This window comes from Pinus tabuliformis, chromosome 5_2 (genome assembly GCF_031772625.1).
Source record: "Pinus tabuliformis cultivar Carrire ecotype Pingquan chromosome 5_2, CPIR1, whole genome shotgun sequence".
Classification (NCBI taxonomy): domain Eukaryota; kingdom Viridiplantae; phylum Streptophyta; class Pinopsida; order Pinales; family Pinaceae; genus Pinus; species Pinus tabuliformis.
In genome coordinates this window covers 1,006,449,484-1,006,470,227 of record NC_142306.1, presented here as the reverse complement: position 1 = coordinate 1,006,470,227, position 20,744 = coordinate 1,006,449,484, and the positions used below count along the sequence as shown (strand labels likewise).

The 20,744-nt window shown below is 36.5% G+C and overlaps 1 pseudogene; it reads right to left on the bottom strand.

The window, feature by feature from the left end:
- Nucleotides 1-7,948: 7,948 nt before the first annotated feature.
- Nucleotides 7,949-13,190, bottom strand: LOC149162691 (AUGMIN subunit 5 pseudogene; annotated as a pseudogene).
- Nucleotides 13,191-20,744: the final 7,554 nt, after the last annotated feature.

Sequence of the window (20,744 nt, the reverse complement as noted above, 5' to 3'; positions counted from 1 at the left end):
TAATAAAAAGAATCTTATTTATAAAACTAACATTCACATGCTACTCCTATATATTTATCTTATATTTAATATTCAGTGTCCATCAATTGAATGACAAGTTGAAAGCTCAACTTAATTGCACCTTTCTGAACTCCTTTGTGGGAATTCATGTCCCATTAATTTAATGGAAAATTGAAGTTTCAAATATAGTACACATTTTATACCAGATTCAAAGAGTTCATGAACAAACTTTCAAGGTTTTGATGGATCTGGAGAGTTCATGAACAAACTTTCAAGGTTTCGATGGATCTGGGTCGTTTGTATTTTCTCTGATGTTCTGGGTCGTTTGTATTTTCTTTGATGTTGACTATATTACAAAAGCCAAAATCTCTTGGATTGTGGTGAAACCATGGCTAAACCATAATCCAAGTGGAACCATGAACAATCCAGAATTAGCGAGTATATTACGAAACCCAAAATGGTGTAACCTTGGCTAAACCATAAATCCAATTGGAACCATGAACAGTCAAGGATTATCGTCGCCAAAAACATAAAAAGGTACACTGTTTATATTAGTATACGTCCAATAGAACTTGTTGTACCATATTGTGGATTCCTGTGGCCAACCAATGAGAACCAAATACTATGCTACCTTTGTGGGTGGAATCTAATTCGCTGTATCTAACCCCGGCCAACGTGCCGTATGCCCCAATGAATATCTAATAAACTATCTAATCAAATAATTCTGTAACACTGCATATACTGATAAGGAGGTCTCCTTCCACAGGCTCTAGAATTTACAACGTGGAGTTGCCGCAATAACTCGCTATTGAAAAATAACTATTTGGCAGTGTGTTTGTTTTGCAAAGAAACACGCTGGACAATATTCCATATGGGCACAAACTGGAATTGACTAACAGAGACCAATTAACATTTCACATTTGTAGCTTTGCTAACTGTTTATGTTCTATAAAATACTGATAAAAAGATAACCTTACAGAAAAGGCAGACATCACTTTGTAGGGTGTGTTATTTGTATTTACACAATTGATTTTTTTATTCAATCAGCTATGCTATTCTCTGTGCTTTTCCTGAGTTCCTTCATCACCACCATCACTGGGAAATTCATCTCCCTCTTGAAGTATGAAACGAGTAGCAATTCCCAATTCATATCACACTACCACCCAAAAGAAGCTAGCAATCCCGATATACAAATCGAACTAGCCATCCTATCAAGTAATCCATGTAGTTCTCAGTCTATAGCTTTGACAACCCAAAATTCAAATCTTTTATATCTAATATGCACAGAAATTTTCACATTAATATGTCTGGATCTCATTCTAAGATATTTACAGATCTGATACAGAGGTAAACCAGATTTTTCATACTATGACAAGCAATATTAGCAAGTCTTGGAGTCTCTCTTATGTAGTGTCTCCTCCTTATTTGATATTGTTGCTTTAGTATGGTTTGATACAGAAAATTAATTGTAGATATGGGTCTCCTGATCTCTTGCAAACATTCTGATCTGATGATTGTTATAGCTATGCATCCCATGAATACCATGGAGATTTTAACTGCAAACCTTCTGATTGAATATTGGGATATTATCATACAAGTTTATGCTCTTGTGCAGAAATTGGAAGTATAAGCCTTCTCATATTTAGGAAGGCTTTTGTATGAACAACTTGTTTACTCCTCTATAAACAATAATATACCATAGTGAAATGCTACAATGGTCTAATGAATAAAGGCCTGAAGCCATAGACAGTTTCTTTACACCTGGTACATTGATTGTATATACCTATTGCTATACACAGATAATAGTAAGCTGCGACTGTTCATTCCATGCACAAATTATGACAATTTTCATGTATACCATAGAAACTATTATACAGATTAGTTGTAGAAAGAACAATCTATTTTGAGTTAGTATCCAGAAAATTTTGACATGTACCAATCTTAGTCCTTTTGAAAACAATTCAAAATCTTTGTGATGAGCAGTTGCTTAGGTGGTCCAATGCATGTTCTGAATGTAGTGAAGTTTGAAATTCTATTCAATGTCATTCAATGCACTTAGGAAGTTCTGTTGTTGGAAAGTTTGATTGGGCTGCATTGAATTAAGCAAGGCTGAAACATTATTGTTGACGTTGTAGCTGTAGTTATTCTACATGTTGTTGAATCTCTTTGCAGGGTTGGTTTCATCGTCCCCATATGCTAAGGAGAGGGTCCTGTTGAGAGAATTGAATTTGTTGTCATTCTCCACTGCTAATTCTTCTTGTTTTGGGACAACTTCATATCAGCAATCGCTATTATTTTCATTGTTATTGCTGAAATTGTTGTGAGATAGGTTGGAAGACTCGACTTGAGGTAGTCCGTTGTTGTTTCCATTGCCATCCATGGCTTCATCGTTTAAAAAACCATCTATGAAAGGATTGTCACTCTCCAACAACCCACTAAAAGAGGCAATTTTGGGTAGTTGCAGTTTGTTTTGCTTATCAATATCAGGCAAAGAAGCCATCACTTCATCTGAACTTGGTGATTCATCTCATTCCACCCCTTGTACTCTCTAAGAATGACCATTTTTCTTGTAAATTCGGCACAGCACCCAATCATCAAGCTGGAGAACAGAAGTACCATCAAAAGCAACAATACCAATTTTAGTTGAATGAATCAATTCCTATTCATAATGAATCAAAACACAAGAAATGTGAAAGGAAAATCATTCATATTGATCAATATTCACCGATATATGAACAATAATACCATCAAATATTATCACAAAACAGTCAAATTAGAAGATTTCAACAATATTCGGGAGCCCAGAGACAAGAATTAAACTAATAGCTATACTTACCCTCAAAGAACCCTTCTTGTTAGGTATCTAATGGGCATCCTCCACTGCGCAGTTAAAATGCCAAGATAGTCGTTAGCAATAGCCAGTTTTCTAGGCATAACAAGGAGTACTTTACCAAGCTTCTACAGTATACAAACCTGGGTTTTTTACACCAAAATCCAACCTCCCTTACATTACAAATATATATTCTAATGAAAGAATATATAGGAAAAACATAATCCTCAAGATGTTACAAGATTTTAGGAATAAAATCCTAACAATAAACTAAAAATAAAATAAATTTTAAGTTGCTACAAGGAATACAGAAATGATAGAAAATCCTCTACCATCAAATTGGAAATTGATTCTTTGACTGTTGATATCCTGCCTGCAAATTTGAATCTGTTGTAAATATTCCTGAAAATCTATCGACCTCCCTTTAAACAGGGTCAACTATGCCACCTGTTATCCAATGGTCCTTTTATCCAATTTTGAAAGAGAAATTTTTGTCATCTGTTGAAGTATGGTTTACAAAACCTTTTGTTCCATATAACTTATTTGAAAAATATACTCTACTTTATCCATGGGTTAATTACTCATGTAAAAAATATAATTAGTGGTAAAATTCATAGGATAAATAAATTACTCTTTTCCTAGACACCTGGCAAAACTACAAAACAAAAGTGCCTAGCTATCAAAAACCGTGGTTTTCATCTCTTTGATATCCTAATGCCATAAAACAATGATATAGGAGTCCATCAATAATTGGAAATCCATTATGTTTGGTGTTTCTCAATATTTGTACATTATTTTCCTACCCTCTCTTTTCCAACAAGAGTTACGAATGTACCTATGACAACATCACTGGCAGTCAATTCCCTCATATATGGCTCTGCATGTGCTTCAAGGAAAATAAGCTCCTTCATGTGAACAACTTGGTCATAGACACCACTGAAGCCATCTCTATTATCAACATTTTGCTGCTCTGTTTTGAATCCATGACCAAATTGCAGAGGTAGCATCTTCTCGTGCCTAAGAAACTGCATAGATTGAGATTGATGGAAGCCATCATTAGCTTACATACATAAACTTGTAGCTAACATACACATTATACAATATTAAATATTGAATATTTCTCCATAGACCTTGACCCCATAGTAGACCTATAAACGAAAACCTCAATAATATGCTGTACAATTTTGACATTCACTTGCTTGTTTGCAAACACACTCTCCAAATTATCTAAACAGCTCCTTCGATTGGCAAGATCAAAAATCCAGATCAGCATCAAGATGATACCAAACCAAAGAATTCTCTTTAGCTTCTATGGAAAAACCATCAGTAGTCTCAGTACATAATTTCATAACAGGCTTTGTTGTTTTCTTCCAGTAAAAGTTTGTAGTGGGTTGTTGTTTTTCATTCAGTATCCTGGTTCATTTAGCAATTAAAGGTGTTACTTTCTTGCACTACTTTTGGCTATTGCATATTCCTTTATTCTTTTGAGCAACATACTTCATTTTATCCTCTCATCTAGCTTTCACAAGAGTTGTCCTTTCTTTGTCTGTGAATATGTCAACTAAAGGCCTGGGTGACTAGGAAGGCCAACATAATATACTTTCTCTCTTAGAGAATGATATAACAAAAATTCTACAAATTTCCTTGCATTCTTCTATTGTTTCTTAATGCACAAAGTCATTGTATTTACCCTTCATAAGCATAGCCAAGAGTGAAATGAAGTTAGACCAAGCCTTCTGCATTATGTAGGAAATAAATATCTTTGGCCCAACTTCCCCCTGAAATTGTATCTTTTGGACTCATGATTGTTACCAATACTACAATAACTACCTGTTGATGGAGAGCCTCAAAACTTTGTTGCATATTTATACTACACTGAAGTGTTTTTTCACTTGCTTCAAAATATTATATGAATTATTCCCAATGTTTTTCTCTGGTGCTTGTGGATCTTCAATTGAAAGTATGCCATCGCTTAAAGTCTACACAATACCCCAAGATTTGATATAGACAAAACTTCAACAGTCTCAAATGTTAGTCGGAAACTGGACCAAGATCTTGGAAATTCCCTTTATAACAAATGCAATTGGTTAGCAGACTCAAGATATTTGCTATTAGAATGTGCTTAGAGCCAAAATTATTAAGCTATGTATGCGATGAATAAAACTGAATGAATACAAAAGAGTTATGAATAATCTTCTCTTGAATATCAAAATGAGTGACTTCTAAAACTCTGGTAGAAGATGCACCCAAATCTGAAAAAGCATTTGCATGATATCAAAGTTTCTAATTCCAAGCCACGAAGGAAACATGCACCTAACAACCAACCTTCAAATAAAGGATCAGTTCTTTTGCAAAACTCAGCCATGACAAAAACTAAGTATATACCCTTTAGAAAACCAACAAAATCTCCCAAACTGTTGACAATTTTAAAAAAATTCTCATGTCTCATCTAATTGAGGCCATTTTTCAAAAACCCCATTGTTTGGAATTTTGAAATTCCCCTTCAATTTCCTGGAAACTACACCTAAATTTCATTGTTGGAAAATGCCCACGAAATTTTGATGAGTGGTTTCCAAAAGCAATTTCTCGGTGGAGGGGGAGAGGAGGGATGGGTTCCATGGTATTGAAAACTGTCAAGGGGGTGCTACTATGAACCTGCTGCTACCACATCACCAATAGTTTTTTTCACTCCCTTTGTTAAACATCGAACACACAGAGGGGGTTCATGATTTACAATAACTATCGATCTGCTATCATCTTATACTAGATCTACACGATACCTCAAGATTTGATATAGACAGAACTTCAACATTCTCAAATGTTAGTCAGAAAATGGACCAAGATCTTTGAATTCCCTTTGTAACAAATGCAATTGGTTAGCAGACTCAAGATATTTTCTATTAGAATGTGCTCATAGCCAAAATTATTAAGCTATGCATGCGATGAATAAAACTAAATGAATACAAAAGAGTTATGAATAATCTTCTCTTGAATATCAAAACCAGTGATTTCTAAAACTCTGGTAGAAGATGCACCCAGATCTGAAAAAGCATTTTCATGATATCAAAGCTTCTAATTCCAAGCCATGAAGGAAACATGCACCCAACAACCAACCTTCAAATAAAGGATCAGTTTTTTTGCAAAACTTGGCCATGCCAAAAACTAAGTATATACCCTTTAGAAAACCAACAAAATCTCCCAAACTGTTGACAATTTTAAAAAAAATCTCGTGTCTCATCTAATTGAGGCCATTTTTCAAAAACCGCATTGTTTGGAATTTTGAAATTCTCCTTCAATTTCCTGGAAACTGCACCTAAAGTTCATTGTTGGAAAATTCCCACGAAATTTTGATGAGTGGTTTCCAAAAGAAATTTCTCGGTGGAGGGGGAGAGGAGGGATGGTTTCCATGGTATTGAAAACTGTCAAGGGGGTGCTACTATGAACCTACTGCTACCACATCACCAATAGTTTTTTCACTCCCTTTGTTAAACATCGAACACAGAGGCAGTTCACGATTTATAATAACTATCAATCTGTTATTGTCTTATACTAGATTTACACGATACCCCAAGAGTTGATATAGACAGAACTTCAACATTCTCAAATGTTAGTCGGAAACTGGACCAAGATCTTGGAAATTCCCTTTATAACAAATTCAATAGGTTAGCAGACTCAAGATATTTGCTATTAGAATGTGCTCAAAGCCAAAATTATTAAGCTATGCATGCGATGAATAAAACTGAATGAATACAAAAGAGTTATGAATAATCTTCTCTTGGATATCAAAACCAGTGACTTCTAAAACTCTGGTAGAAGATGCACCCAAATCTGAAAAAGCATTTTCATGATATCAAAGCTTCTAATTCCAAGCCAGGAAACATGAACCCAACAGCAAACCTTCAAATAAAGGATCAGTTGTTTTGCAAAACTTGGCCATGCCAAAAACTGAGTATATACCCTTTAGAAAACCAAAAAAATCTCCCAAACTGTTGACGATTTTAAAAAAATTCTATTGTCTCATCTAATTGAGGCCATTTTTCAAAAACCCCATTGTTTGGAATTTTGAAATTCTCCTTCAATTTCCTGAAAACTGCACCTAAAGTTCATTGTTGGAAAATGCCCACGAAATTTTGATGACTGGTTTCCAAAAGCAATTTCTCGGTGGAAGGGGAGAGGTGGGATGGTTTCCATGGTATTGAAAACTTTCAAGGGGTTGCTACTATGAACCTGATGCTGCCACATCACCAAGAGTTTTTTTCACTCCCTTTGTTAAACATCGAACACACAGAGGGGGTTTACGATTTATAATAACTATTGATCTGCTATTGTCTTATACTAGATCTACACAATACCCCAAGATTTGATATAGACAGAACTTCAACATTCTCAAATGTTAGTCGGAAACTGGACCAAGATCTTGGAAATTCCCTTTATAACAAATGCGATTGGTTAGCATACTCAAGATATTTTCTTTTAGAATGTGCTCAGAGCCAAAATTATTAAGCTATGTATGCGATGAATAAAACTGAATGAATACAAAAGAGTTATGAATAATCTTCTCTTGAATATCAAAACCAGTGACTTCTAAAACTATGGTAGAAGATGCACCCAGATCTGAAAAAGCATTTTCATGATATCAAAGCTTCTAATTCCAAGCCATGAAGGAAACATACACCCAACAACCAAACTTCAAATAAAGGATCAGTTGGTTTGCAAAACTTGGCCATGCCAAAAACTGAGTATATACCCTTTAGAAAACCAACAAAATCTCCCAAACTGTTGACAATTTTAAAAAAATTCTCGTGTCTCATCTAATTGAGGCCATTTTTCAAAAACGCCATTGTTTGGAATTTTGAAATTCTCCTTCAATTTCCTGGAAACTGCACCTAAAGTTCATTGTTGGAAAATGCCCACGAAATTTTGATGAGTGGTTTCCAAAAGCAATTTCTCGGTGGAGGGGGAGAGGAGGGATGGGTTCCATGGTAATGAGGCACTTCCAATACTTCTATTGTATTTAAGGAAGGCATTTTATGAATATAATAACAAACAATTGATCAGCTATTATTTCAAAAACAAGATTGTGATCATATAATAATGGAAATACAGATATCTGCTTTCCTAGCATTGTTGGTAAATCAAAATTAAAGCTAATGGAGAAGTCAAAGCAATAATCAAATACCTCAGACGTTCAACATCAGCCCTGACATCGATTTTCTCGGACTCTCGGTTTACCAGATTGACAATTCGAGTTGTATATGTAGTAATTGCATGTAGCAATTATGGAGGACTCCTGAGCAAATTTAGAGCAAGATCCTTCACATCATTTGGTATTTCCCCATCCAAATCAATAACTAGCTTCTCAGCATCTAGATGTGCATGTCCCTGAACACCACCCCCATCATAAGCCGGAAAAGTGTTTCGTATTCTTTCAATGGGATGAGCTACAAGTGATTGAGATGCCTTTTTAATGCTCCTTTCCTGTGTTGTTTCAATAAGAATGAGACCATCCGCTGGCTTGTTGCCCTTAATTGTGGCATAAACTGTATCCTGCTCATTACGGGCACGCAGAATGTCAGGAGTTGCATCTTGCCCACTACCAACCCTCGTTGTGCATCCCTTGCTTGATAAACATAACGATGAAGTCGTCGCTGATATTCTGCAAAAATCTTGCATGTTTCTTCACACCGCTGGTCATAAGCTTCAAGCATTACCTGCTTATGCCTAATACAAAAGAAGAAGAAAAAATGACAATAAAAAGGCGTTACTTCAATGAAAACTTTAGAAATAATTTTAAAATTTGAGCGAAGTTCCTTAATTTTCTTCACAATATATATTATCCAGTTAAACTTGATTTCAATGTTATTGTATGAAAGTATTCCTGTTTGACAAAATGAAATTCAGCCACACACTGCCTTACGAGTAATAGATCATTCCCTGTGATATATTACATTAGGAATTTTGTGTTGGAAATTTCTGGTAATTTCAAACAAATATTGAACAGAGGAAATACTCTGTTTCTGCCACAGGATCTTTTGCACAGGGAAGCCCAAATAAAATTTTCTATGAAAAGCAGAGTTTCTCAGCTAAAACAAACTTGTATTAATTTATAAACTGCCTCATACAAATTTCTTCCTCTCTCTCAGAAGGATTCACCAAAAAATTTTTTTACCAAAAACAAAATTACTCTGCCTCTTTTACAAATAATTTTACACTGTTGTGTAAAATCTTCATTCACATTTTACTGCTGTAAAAAAGACTTTTACATTTACTGCTGTAGAATAAGAAATTCTTACATAAGTTTACTGCTGTAAAACAATTTCATTATACGCTCATGCGTATTACAAAACCCTCCAACAAAACAAAATTACATACCCACTTCTTGTTTCACACTGCTGTGCATTTTCAATTTGCTTTCCCTCAAAAAATTCACACTGCTCTGTGTAAATTTCATATGCCGTGAACAACAAAAATGACTTACATTTGTTTTGTGCTGCTGCACATTACATTTTCTTTTCAAAATTTCCCCTATTCTTCATTCGCTGCCGCAAGCCCTTTTCATTTCATTCATTACATATTACATTACATACACAATGAGCACACACAAAAAACATATATCAAAAACCATACCAAAAACCAAAAGGATTTAATAAGGCATTGACTTGCCCATACCTCCGTGGTTTTTAAAAACTATTAAAATTAAAAATTTTACCAAACATTCTACGGACTACGTTAAATTACATTAATTGATTTACTGACAACGTCGGCGGTCAAACCAAAAACGTTCATGCAAGTTGAAGAAGATCCTGGTCCGTTGACTTGATCGGACGCAATTCGCAAGCTCAAGTCACACAACTCAAACGAAGTTTAATGTCCGAGGAATTGGTGGTTTCGGAGTTGTACACTGTGTTAGTGTCAGTCTTTACAGCCTTCCTCCAGTGATCAAATGTGCTCTTACATAGTGATTTTTAAATGTCAAGGTCAAATTTTGTCATTTCAATGAGTCTTCAAGCAAAATTTGGTCACTAGGTATTAGGTCTAGGGTTTGCTTTGACTCTTTTCAAAGTTTGCCCAAATGTCAGTCCATGTCATCATTCAGCTGAACCTATCATCATTCAGAGGTTTGTCATCGTCATGTCAATGTCTAATGGGTCATTTTACACCATGTTCATGCTTCAGTTGTGCCTAGGCAAGCTCATTTCCCTCTCCTAGGGTTTTGAAGCCAATTTCTCTTGGATGGTCAAGTCACCGGCAAAACTTGTTTCCTGATGTTCATACACCCTCCCCTATCCTTAAAATACCTTATCAAACACTTCCCAACACTCAGATCCGCCAAATTCCTCATTTTTCCACAAACCCTAGTTTCTAGCTACAACCTGGCAATTTTCTAGGTTTGACCTGTGTTTTGTCCTTTTCGACCCCTTCCCCTCACTCAATCTCTGAGATTCCACTTTCCCCTGCTTCCTAACATCCCTCCCCACTCCCAAAAATTTCCCCAAGAATTTAGAAGCCCTCTATCCCCTTCATTTCGCTCCATTTCGACAAAATCCCTTGTTTCACACATCGGGACAAGTTTCACTCAAAAGCTGTTTCTGAGCAATCAAAGATGAATTTTGGAAAACTGAGAGAGGTTTTTGTCCACAACATGCCAAGGAAGAAAAACTTCTTTCACTTTTTACACAGGTGTCATGGTTTGAGAGAAATGTCAAAAATACCGGCGAGAACGAAGGTGCTCCAAGGACGGTTGGCCAAAGCACAAAAACGAAGGAAAACGCCCGATCCACTCCAAACTTTGGCCAAAGCCTCTTTGACTGAGCATGGTACTTGATTGGGGACTACCAGCCCAAATTTCAAGAAATTTGGAGAAAATTTTGTCATTTGTGAATTTTTTGTGCAATTTACAGGTTTTTCCCAAGAACTGGTCTCACCCCAGGTGAGACCAGTTTGAAGGGCTGCTCGGAATTTTGAAAACTTGGCATTTTTGGAAAGGGCATTCAAAAATAAAAATTACCAATACTTGGGAGAAGCCTGATTTTGAGTTTTGAGCCTCCAAAAGCTCAAAATACATCAAACAAATGACTTTCTGCCCACTTTTTGAGTTGCAGAAAGTGACCTTGGGAGAAATGGTTTTTGAGGGGTCAAATCAACACCAAATTCAGAAATTCCACTTGGGATGGAATGTAGACAGGCCAAGCTTTCCAATGAGCCATCTTGCACCTGATTTGGACCAGTGGAACCCACTCAAAAACAGCTGTGAAGGGGCGCGACCAGAACTTCCAGGGGCGCGACCAGAACTTCCAGATTTGCCAGAATTCACATTTTTGGTTAAAAAACACTGTTTTGACTATGGTTGACTATTTTCACTTGTAGATGATGGATAAATGTAATATTTTTATGGCACTTTGGTAGATTTTATCTTTCTTTACCCTTCTAGAAGCTTCCATGATGTAAAAAGTGAAAAATTAATGCATGGATGAGTTAGCTAAGTAATAGAGGCAAGTTGTTTGGCTGCCTATTTTCTAGTTCTTAGTTTAGAATTTGTTCAAACTGCTCCTAGAAAGCTGAGCTCGACCCCTAGAGGTGGGGAAAGGAGTTAGATGGTCTAGATGGTCTATATTATGCTCTCTCTTTCTCATTTTGATGGTTGGACTCTTGTGTAAGGAAGCTTTATTGTATATTGTGCATCTATTTCTGCAATTGAAGGCAAGGAAAGCCAGGGTTTTACAGACATCTTTGAGGATTCTTGTGGATCTGATTGTTGATGGTGTGTTCTCTACATGTTCTTGTAAGTTTGTTTATGTGTTTCACATCTCTCTTATGCTTCTAAATTGGACAGATGAAGTGCTAAAGTTTGAATTCATGTTTTGACATGCTCAGCTTTTTAGTTTGTTCAATTTTAATGTTTTCTACTGTCTAGAGAGGATTCGAATTGTGTGTTTGCCCTCTTTAGCTTCTCCTCTATCATCTCTGATCATCCATCTCAGATTAAGGCATCAGCACTCATTCCTACCTTGCCCCTTAGATCCCCCTGTGAAAACTGTGCTCAATCCCCGCACCTTGAATTGCACTTCCACCAATTGCCACCAAAAACCCCAAAAATCATTAAATCAACCCCCTTATCAATTTACTAGCCTAAAATCTTTATTATTAATTGGTCAGCCTAATCATATTGAAAGATCTATCGAATCTGACCCGAGAGAGCCTTCTCATACCTCGTAGGGCTAGCTACGAGGTGAAATGGTTTGATGTAGCCTTGAGAGTTTGTCTATCTCAGCCTAGGTGAATTCCAAGCGCTAACACACTGGACACATGGCAGCAACGGATTGTGTCGGAGGCCTCCTTACGGATACCGCTTTTGCGTGAAGGCGGTGCGAAATGAAACAATGGTTTTGCTGGAACTGTTTGCCGCGCAGGGGAAATTACAACTTCAACATTTTGGAGCATAATGAGTAACTCTGGGATCAAGTATAATCAATTCGTTTATTCTGTAATTTATCATTAAGGAGCTTAAAAATAGCATAGTGTCAAGGCCCTTCTGAACCTATCACATTAATTAGCATATTCGAAACTAGGATATTCCTAATATTTAACAGAATAGCTTAATGTAAACAAGCTGTAAGATCCACAAAAATAATTTGATACACAGGCTTTTCAGAAGCGACAAAATTTAACCAAGAAACTAACTTGAATAATGTAACATTCTCATAGAACAAGGTAACGAAACCTAGTCTGATTTTAGAAAATGAATCAAAAACACAATACAATTTAAATCTGTACCTATAATTTGGTTTCTCATCAAGCATTCTTTTGCGTTCAGCTTCTTCCCTGGAAGCTTCAAGCATATGTCCCTTCAATTCCTTCCTCTGCCACTGAATGACGTGGCATAGTCTTTCTACCTCTTTCTCAGCTGCACCTCATTCTCTCAGAGCCCTCTCTTGGGTATAATAGGCTTCAGAAGCGTGTCCTTTTTCTAGAGGCTCTTTAGCTTTGGCAACCTCGCCACCTTTCCTTTGCTTCTGTCGTCATATCTCTTCTTGCTTTTGCCTTTAACTTCCTCCTCCTTCACATTTAAGTTTTTTGTTGCTGCCTCGGCTCCTTCTTGCAGACCGACTGTGATGCTAGGGCTGCTGTGAACGAGAATGTTTCTCTTAATTTTCTCCACTATTTTCTTGGACCTTACTCTCTGCAATAGGAAATTCCAGACGGGTAACATATTTCCCCTGCATATTTTCTTCAGATCTTCCGGTGATGGCAGGGGTTTGTTGAAAGATAAATATCAGTCGTACGGTCTGTACCCCATTTCCTACTGTAACCATTCCAATATAGCCTCCGGCTGAGGAACGGAACGACCTGGAGTCTGCATAGCTTAAACACTACAATCTTTGGATAGAACTGGTCGAAAGTGAGCTCAAATTACTGCAAATGCCCTCGGAAATTCGATCATGCCTGCTTGGTAAGGCATTGAAGCTCAACCCCGGATGTAAAAATGCTGGTTCCACCTAGATTTGGTACCAAACTGTCCCGAATTGAAGACCTAGTCAAAGCTGGAAACCCTAAACCAAGAGAATTGATCTGTGTCCAATTGCAGCTGCGATGGTTGCTATGGTGAGATGAGAAATTTGAGAGTCCCATGGACTCAAAACTTCAATCCATCAGCCGGATCGGAATTTTTTTCATCGTATCTCAAACCCTGGCTTCGTTCTTTTTCCTGCCACTGCGTTGATAAATCCCGTGTAGCAAAGGCATTTGCATCGGCCCTCCTCTGCAGCAAACCGGCTATTTGTGTGTGCATGACAGACCAAGTGGGTAGACATACAGGCATATAATTGTTGAATCGTCTAACAATAGATCTGACGGTTAACATTAAGACAGAAAGGAATTTAGGGGAGTTTATTTTAGAGGGAAACGCCTTACAACGTAAATATCTCGATTGTGAACTAGTTTTCTTCCAGATCTGTCAAACAAGTTATGCCCAAATGGAGAAACAGAAAATCCTCTCATCTATTGATTTCTCAAAGTTAGTAATTATAAACTGAATACATATAACAGAGATGGTGTTTAGTGACAAGCCAACAAAATGGGCACATGAAATGATAATAGAAAACGTGAGACATGCTAACCATAAGTAGCTCAAGTTTGTCACACTTTCCTTTCCCGGAACAAAACCATTCCTAAATAATTAAGTTCTGTGAGTATCTCAATGCCATATATGTTAATGTTTTTTTCCATTGGCAAGTCATAAAATGCCAGTAACTACCTAAATAAATCACAACTAATATGGCATCAGTTCAAATATTTCCACACATCTTCACCTGTGAAAAACCAATATATTGTAAGGACAACATTGGTTGGGTCTAGTACTTCTCGGAATGTAGGTTGTAACTAATGATTCCTGGGCAGTAAGTGCCCTAAATCATACAACAAATGGCTAAAGGAGATACAAAAAACATAGGGCTCTGTCAACTCACATAGTCTAACCTTCCTGCAGTTCCATAGCCTATGGGAGAAAGAACTGTGCTAAAGAAGCAACATTTACGTTTCATATATTTGAGGAAGAGTGGTTTAATTGTACAGATCTATTACTTATACAAATACAAGTATCACAAATTTCTCTTCTAATCAACAGCACAGGGCAATGATTTACTGAAGAACCCCTTCCTTTTTAATTATTATTTTTTTTTTTTGGATTTTTTGGTGGGAATAGCATTTCCCCCTAATTCCCCAAGTTTACTGGATGCTTCCTTTTTAGGAATGTTTTTAGATAGAAAAAATCGAGGGAACACGTTGTCTATAGACTCTAATAATTCAACTTTATAGTATTCTACTTAGGGCTTGTGACTGATGAAAGATGCATTTGTCCATTTTAAATTTCTCACACAACATGGGACCCAAGATCAAATCTTATGTTAGTGATCGCGCCAAGTAGATGCAATGAAAAATAGTTTAATTTGGTTATTTATGAAGGCATAGTATGAATTAAGAATCACAAAAGTACCAGTTAACCAATGGCAACAATATAACAGCTGAATTGACTCCCAACCAATTTCACATCATGTTGTAGATCATTAAAAAACACACATCGAAGCATTAACATAAATAACGTTTCAGGGAATATATTTCCAAGGGTCCAAATAGAAACTCATTGGAAATATTAGGGGAAATATTGAAAATTATCTGAAAATATCAGCAAGAATAAACTTGGAACTGAGGAATTCTTAATATATCATTGACAACCTGAAAATCTTGGGAGAAACTGGAAATATCAAGAGAGATATATAGTGAGTCCTGAGCAACAGCAAGGTCTCTACTCTATTTTTTCTCTTTACAAATCAGAGATATTTGCACCACTGCATTGAAGAAGCCACAATAAAATTATATATATTGCCAAATCAATTAATAACTTGTTTTCCTTCTAGATTTGAAAACCAAGTTATGTCCAGATGGAGAGATATGATAAGATAATTTTATTGATGTCCAACAGATAACAACAAATAGGTCAATGGGACTACTAAATACATCCGTGAGAATACAAAGTACAAGCACTAAAGGAGCTCCTGGAAAATCATGATAAAAGCATATCTATAATATGCTGAGAATCCAAAACCTAAATCCTGACTCCTAACAACATGGAGAAGTGAAACAAAGCAATGATGCACATACATGCAAATGTAGCAGAGAAACTTTTCACATCTATTCATCTACCATAATCAACAAAGAGAACTTGATAGTGTATAAGAATGATAGTATTCAGCATCTAGCCAACAAAATAAGAGCACAAAACAATAAGCCGAAACATCATAAGTTTATGTATTCAAAAATGGATAACCAAGACACTGTAACCACAAGAAGCTCAAGTTCATCGAACTTTCCCTAGAAAAGAACCATTCTTACACGCATATCGATAATACATAGGTTAATCTCTTATCAATATGGAATTCATAGTACATCAGTGATCACCTAAATAAACCAGATTTGATGCAGTATCCGTGCAAGGACTCCCACGTTTGTATTGGTGTGTTCTCATGCTTCCTGTCACCTGAATTGTAACTGATGAGTGCTAAGGAGGATGTGCACTAGATCACATAAATGCCTATATGGGACCAAACACTGCAGTTACTAGGCTCAGCTCACAAAAAACTTGGCAGAGGAAAAAACGTGAGTTCAAATCAGGTAAGCTAAAATTTGAGGAGAGATGAGCATAAATCAGGGAAAAACAAAGAAGAAAATGAAGCAAAGAAACTCACTCTCTCAGATATATAAAAGAAGGTGGCGAGTTTTCTGACAGGTCCACAGGTCAAAAATTGTTGACCCATGAACAACCCACTAAGTACTCATAGGTCGAGTTATTCATAGCAAGTTAAACTTGTTGACATCAAGTTCGACTCACCATCAATTTGAATCCATGTGTTTCAGTAGGCAACTCGACTTTCACCCCCATGGGTGGGTCAAACCCAACAGGTCTGGAAACCCTAACACCCACAATTTGGGACCCTATCACCTAATAGGAGCCAAACCTTCCTATGGTTCCACGCCTTAGGGAGAAGGAACACTGCTAAGGAAGAAGTGTTTATGTATGTTTCAGATATCTGTTATAGTGTTGCACTACTTAGACTCAGCAAAAAAACAACAAGGGTTTGAAATCATTAACTGGGTAAAAGCTCAGCAAAAAGTCACTGTGCAATGAAAATGAGAAAATCCGCCTTTTAAGTTACTTTTCTGCAGCAGCTGCTGAATTTTTGAAAAAATGGGAAAAAAATGCCTGAATCACAATCTGTGCTACCAAATCATTTCAGACAGAACCCATCAACTAATCTGTGACTTCCGCAACATTGAACTATAGAATAGCATCTTATTTGCATCAGATTCAAGTTTCTTCAGCAGCAATCAGAATTGATCAGAATTGTATGAACAATTATCACAACATTAGAAACAGGACTCTTTATAACTGTGTGAGTACTAGTGAGTTGATTCCACTCTCCAAGCTAGTGAGTAGAGTCAAACCTTTGCCAAAAATCCTGGTCAGAGTCGGTCAAGCTTAGTTTTGGTAAATAAGTTTAAGTTCTGCTGGGCTTATATTCCTCATATTTTTTAGTGTGTGTTTCCTGACATTTTTAATAAGACAATTTTTTCCATGTCACCAAGTTGACTCTCCACATTGGATTTTCCAAGTTTTTTCCAAGTCTGGTTCATGTGACTTTGATCAGGATTTTCTCTTCCGTTGAATAGTATAAGGTAATCATCTAGTGAAGGTCCCAGGATACCATAAATTGCATCCATTGCTGGATGTATGCCTAGTGCTAACACCGGTAAGGATTTTGAAGCCTCCATGACAATTTTAATACCCACAACAGCACAAGCTAATACAAGACATGGATAGATAGATAGATAGATAGATAGCCCTTATCAAACATGGATGTAACCTGAAAAATAAAGTACATCTAAATCTTCCCTAGAGACACCTTGTCATGTCTCCTCTTTCCTGTAGAAAAACAACTCCTCGGAGGCAGTTTCAAGATATAAAAATATAACATACCTAAAGTGACCAGTGCAGACCAAGCCTCCGTGAGAACATGGATAACTAATAAACACAGAGTTATGATTGAGCCTTGAGCTTGACCAAGTCAAAATCAAATTTCTTTTTGTGATATACATTTCATCAAGATGCATCGTCAATGAAAATTTACCCAAATTGAATAACAAATATCAAATATTTCTCTATATTAACCTTAAAAAGAGAAACTAATTATTCCTATGAAGTCGGGCTCGGACATGAGACAAAGTAGATTTAGCGAATAGACACGGAGTCTCTTTGGAGACAAAAATGGGATTCAATCATTAAACAAAGTGAGTTCAGTCCTAACCTATGACAATCAAGAAACACGAAAAGGAACAGAACACGAATTGGGGCTAGAGGATTTGGGAGAATAAAAAATGTAACCCCGCCGATAAAATTGATTAGTAATGTTCTATGTACTGTCAAGATGCAAACTGGAACATGAACGGGAACGGGAATGGAACAAGAAATGGGTCTCCTGACTAAGTTTTTTGGTAACAGAGGCTCAACCTATTAATCAGCATGTGGCAGCTGCCAAGAAAACGTCACAGTTCAAATCCTACAGAGTCGCCCTATGCCCTAACCCAATAGGAAGATGCAACCTACACTCGAAAACCTAATCCTATTTGAGGGCTCTACCGTATCTAAGTTTCCTATGGATTCATGACATTCAAATTTTCGAGCAATCAAGGGATTCTACCCACCTGTGATCGCATTATGGTCAAGGCATTTCATAGGCTTCAACATGATCTATGTAAGGGAGATTTCATTTAGGTGGAACACAAGCAGTTCCAACATAATTTTCTGCAAAAATAAAAAATAAGAAACTATCGGGCATTGCAGTTTCATTACCTAGATAATGCCCATGAAATGATGATAATTCCCAAAGCAAGCCTTGATGAGCCCCAGATGATGAACTGGTCAGGCATACTCACTAACCCAAATGTTTTCCAAGCCCGTTGAGAACTGAATTTTGTTCAAACACTGTCTGATTCATCATCCCAGACATTATAAACCGTATTCAAATCAGAGCAGCACCCATATTCCTGACAAATTCACAGTTCCCCATGCTCTCTCTCTCTGCATACATAATCACAATACCCTAGTGCACTAGATTAGGCGAAAACCCAAATACATCATGTAAGGAATAGTCAGAGACTACAGCTATGGACAAACCTTCAATCCATCGGCAGGATCGTGCTTTTTCCTGCCATTGCGTTGATAAATCCCGTGCAGCAAAGGCATTTGCCCCGACCCTCCTCTGCAGCAAACTGGCTATTTGTGTGTGCACGACAGACCAAGTGGGTAGACATACGGGCAGATAATTGGACGACAAATAATTGTTGAATAGATCTGACGGTTAACATTAAGACAGAAAGCCATTTAGGGGAGTTCATTTTAGAGAGAAATGCCTTACGGCGTAAAAATACTTTAGAGTGTCTTCTTAAAGTTTATAATTTAATGGGCTGAATGTAAAAACGTTTTAAAAAGGATCATTAGATGAAGCTTTTAGAGGAATAAGGTGGATTATAAAAGTATTTTTTAAAGCTTTGTAATGGATTGATAAGGTGTATATTTTATGGGCGTGATAAAAAGATATTTTGGAGAGATAAGTCGTAATAGTTTTAAACTAAAGTTTTTTTTGGAGGTGTAATAAGGTGTTGTTTATTATATGAGATGAATCCAAAGTTTAGGGAATGAAGTTGAAATATATGAAAGTGAAAATTAATTTTTATTGTGGAGAGATAAGATGTTCTTTTTTAAATTTGGAGTGATAAGTGAATATTTCTAAAAGGAAAGCTCATTGTTGTATTTTGAAGAAAGCTTTTATTTTTAGCAGATTGAAGAACTGTAGATTTATTTTTGAAGGCAAGTTCCTTCAAGGGGCTATGAGCTTGGCATTATCATTACTTGAGAAATTTCAATGACAATGTTGTGAAAATGAAAGGTTGATTTACACAAATATTTAATAAATACATTTTTTTTGTGGTGTTGAAGTGTCCTAGATCTACCTGAAACTGAATAAGGGGATCTTAGGTACACCTTGTGTAGTGACTGATTGTGCATGTTTTGTGTCTAGTTTTTACACTACAATTATCTTATCTAACACACACAAGAAGTGTAAAGAAAGTGAATGAAGCAAGCACATTAATCAAAGCACCTGAAATTAAGAAGATGCAATGAGCATTCAATAAAGCACAAACAATCACATGCATTTGAAAAACTACAACACATAATCAAAGTTGGAAACATCAGTGTTCAACATCAACAAGAAATTCAACATCATTCACTTAAGGAAAATCAAGTTAATGAAGCTGAAAACTCAAGCATTCCAAGGCAAAGTCTACATCAACATTCAACAACAATTATTCATTGTATAGCTTGAAAATAATTTTTTTGTAAGTCAACTTGTAATCAAAGTCAAATTGAGTTGAATTGTAAGGGTGCATTCTCGGTTGAACCCGACACCCAAGATTTTAATTGATAAGGAATCAATTAAACCAAGTGAATCCATTGTTTTTTTAACTGAGTCATTTAAATCATTGTAAGTGTTTCTCTTGGGTGCATTTTTGATAGTATTAGACACCCTTATTTTGATCAATCAAGAGTGTGAGTTCAAGTAAGTGCAAAATTCACAACATCAAGTGAGCCTGAAACTGATCGAGTTCAACGGAAGACAATATTCAAACAACAATCAAGAATGTTCATATCTATAGCAAGCAAGTGTGAGTTAAGAAAGTAAGCTCAATCATTCAAGAAAGCGAGTTCTAAAAATCCAACAATTATTAAAAGCAAGCGAGCGTGAGATCCAGCAAGTTCACATGGTGAAAAGCATTCAGTTGTTATAGATTCTTAACAATTTGATCCTCTCAACTGCTAAAGACATGGTGCAAATCAACAAAGCAACTCTTCTTGATAGTTCAATGAATCTACAACATGCACATGAAACAATTGAGTTCCTTCAACTGGAGTCGCAACTACAAAGAGATGAGTTGCAACAGAAGAGTGATGCTTCCAAGTCTTTCAACCATATAGATGAAGATAAAGATGTTGATTCCAAGTCACTCATCCAAACAACTTCAAGTGTGGAAGTTGTCCATGATCAAATTGAACTTGCTTCTTCCAAACCAATCATCAAGCTATGGGAAGAACTCCAATGTTACAAAAGTAGACGAGGATTATGATATGACAAAGATGAAAACAACTTGCATATCCCATATTATTCTAAGCCGATCAGGTTCATGAGTGCAGGCTTTCTTGATCAAATAACATCAACAAGCCATGAAACAGTTGAAGACAAACCCACATGCAAACATTGGCAAATAAAATTTCACATGGAAGATCATTGTTTTGATCTCCATC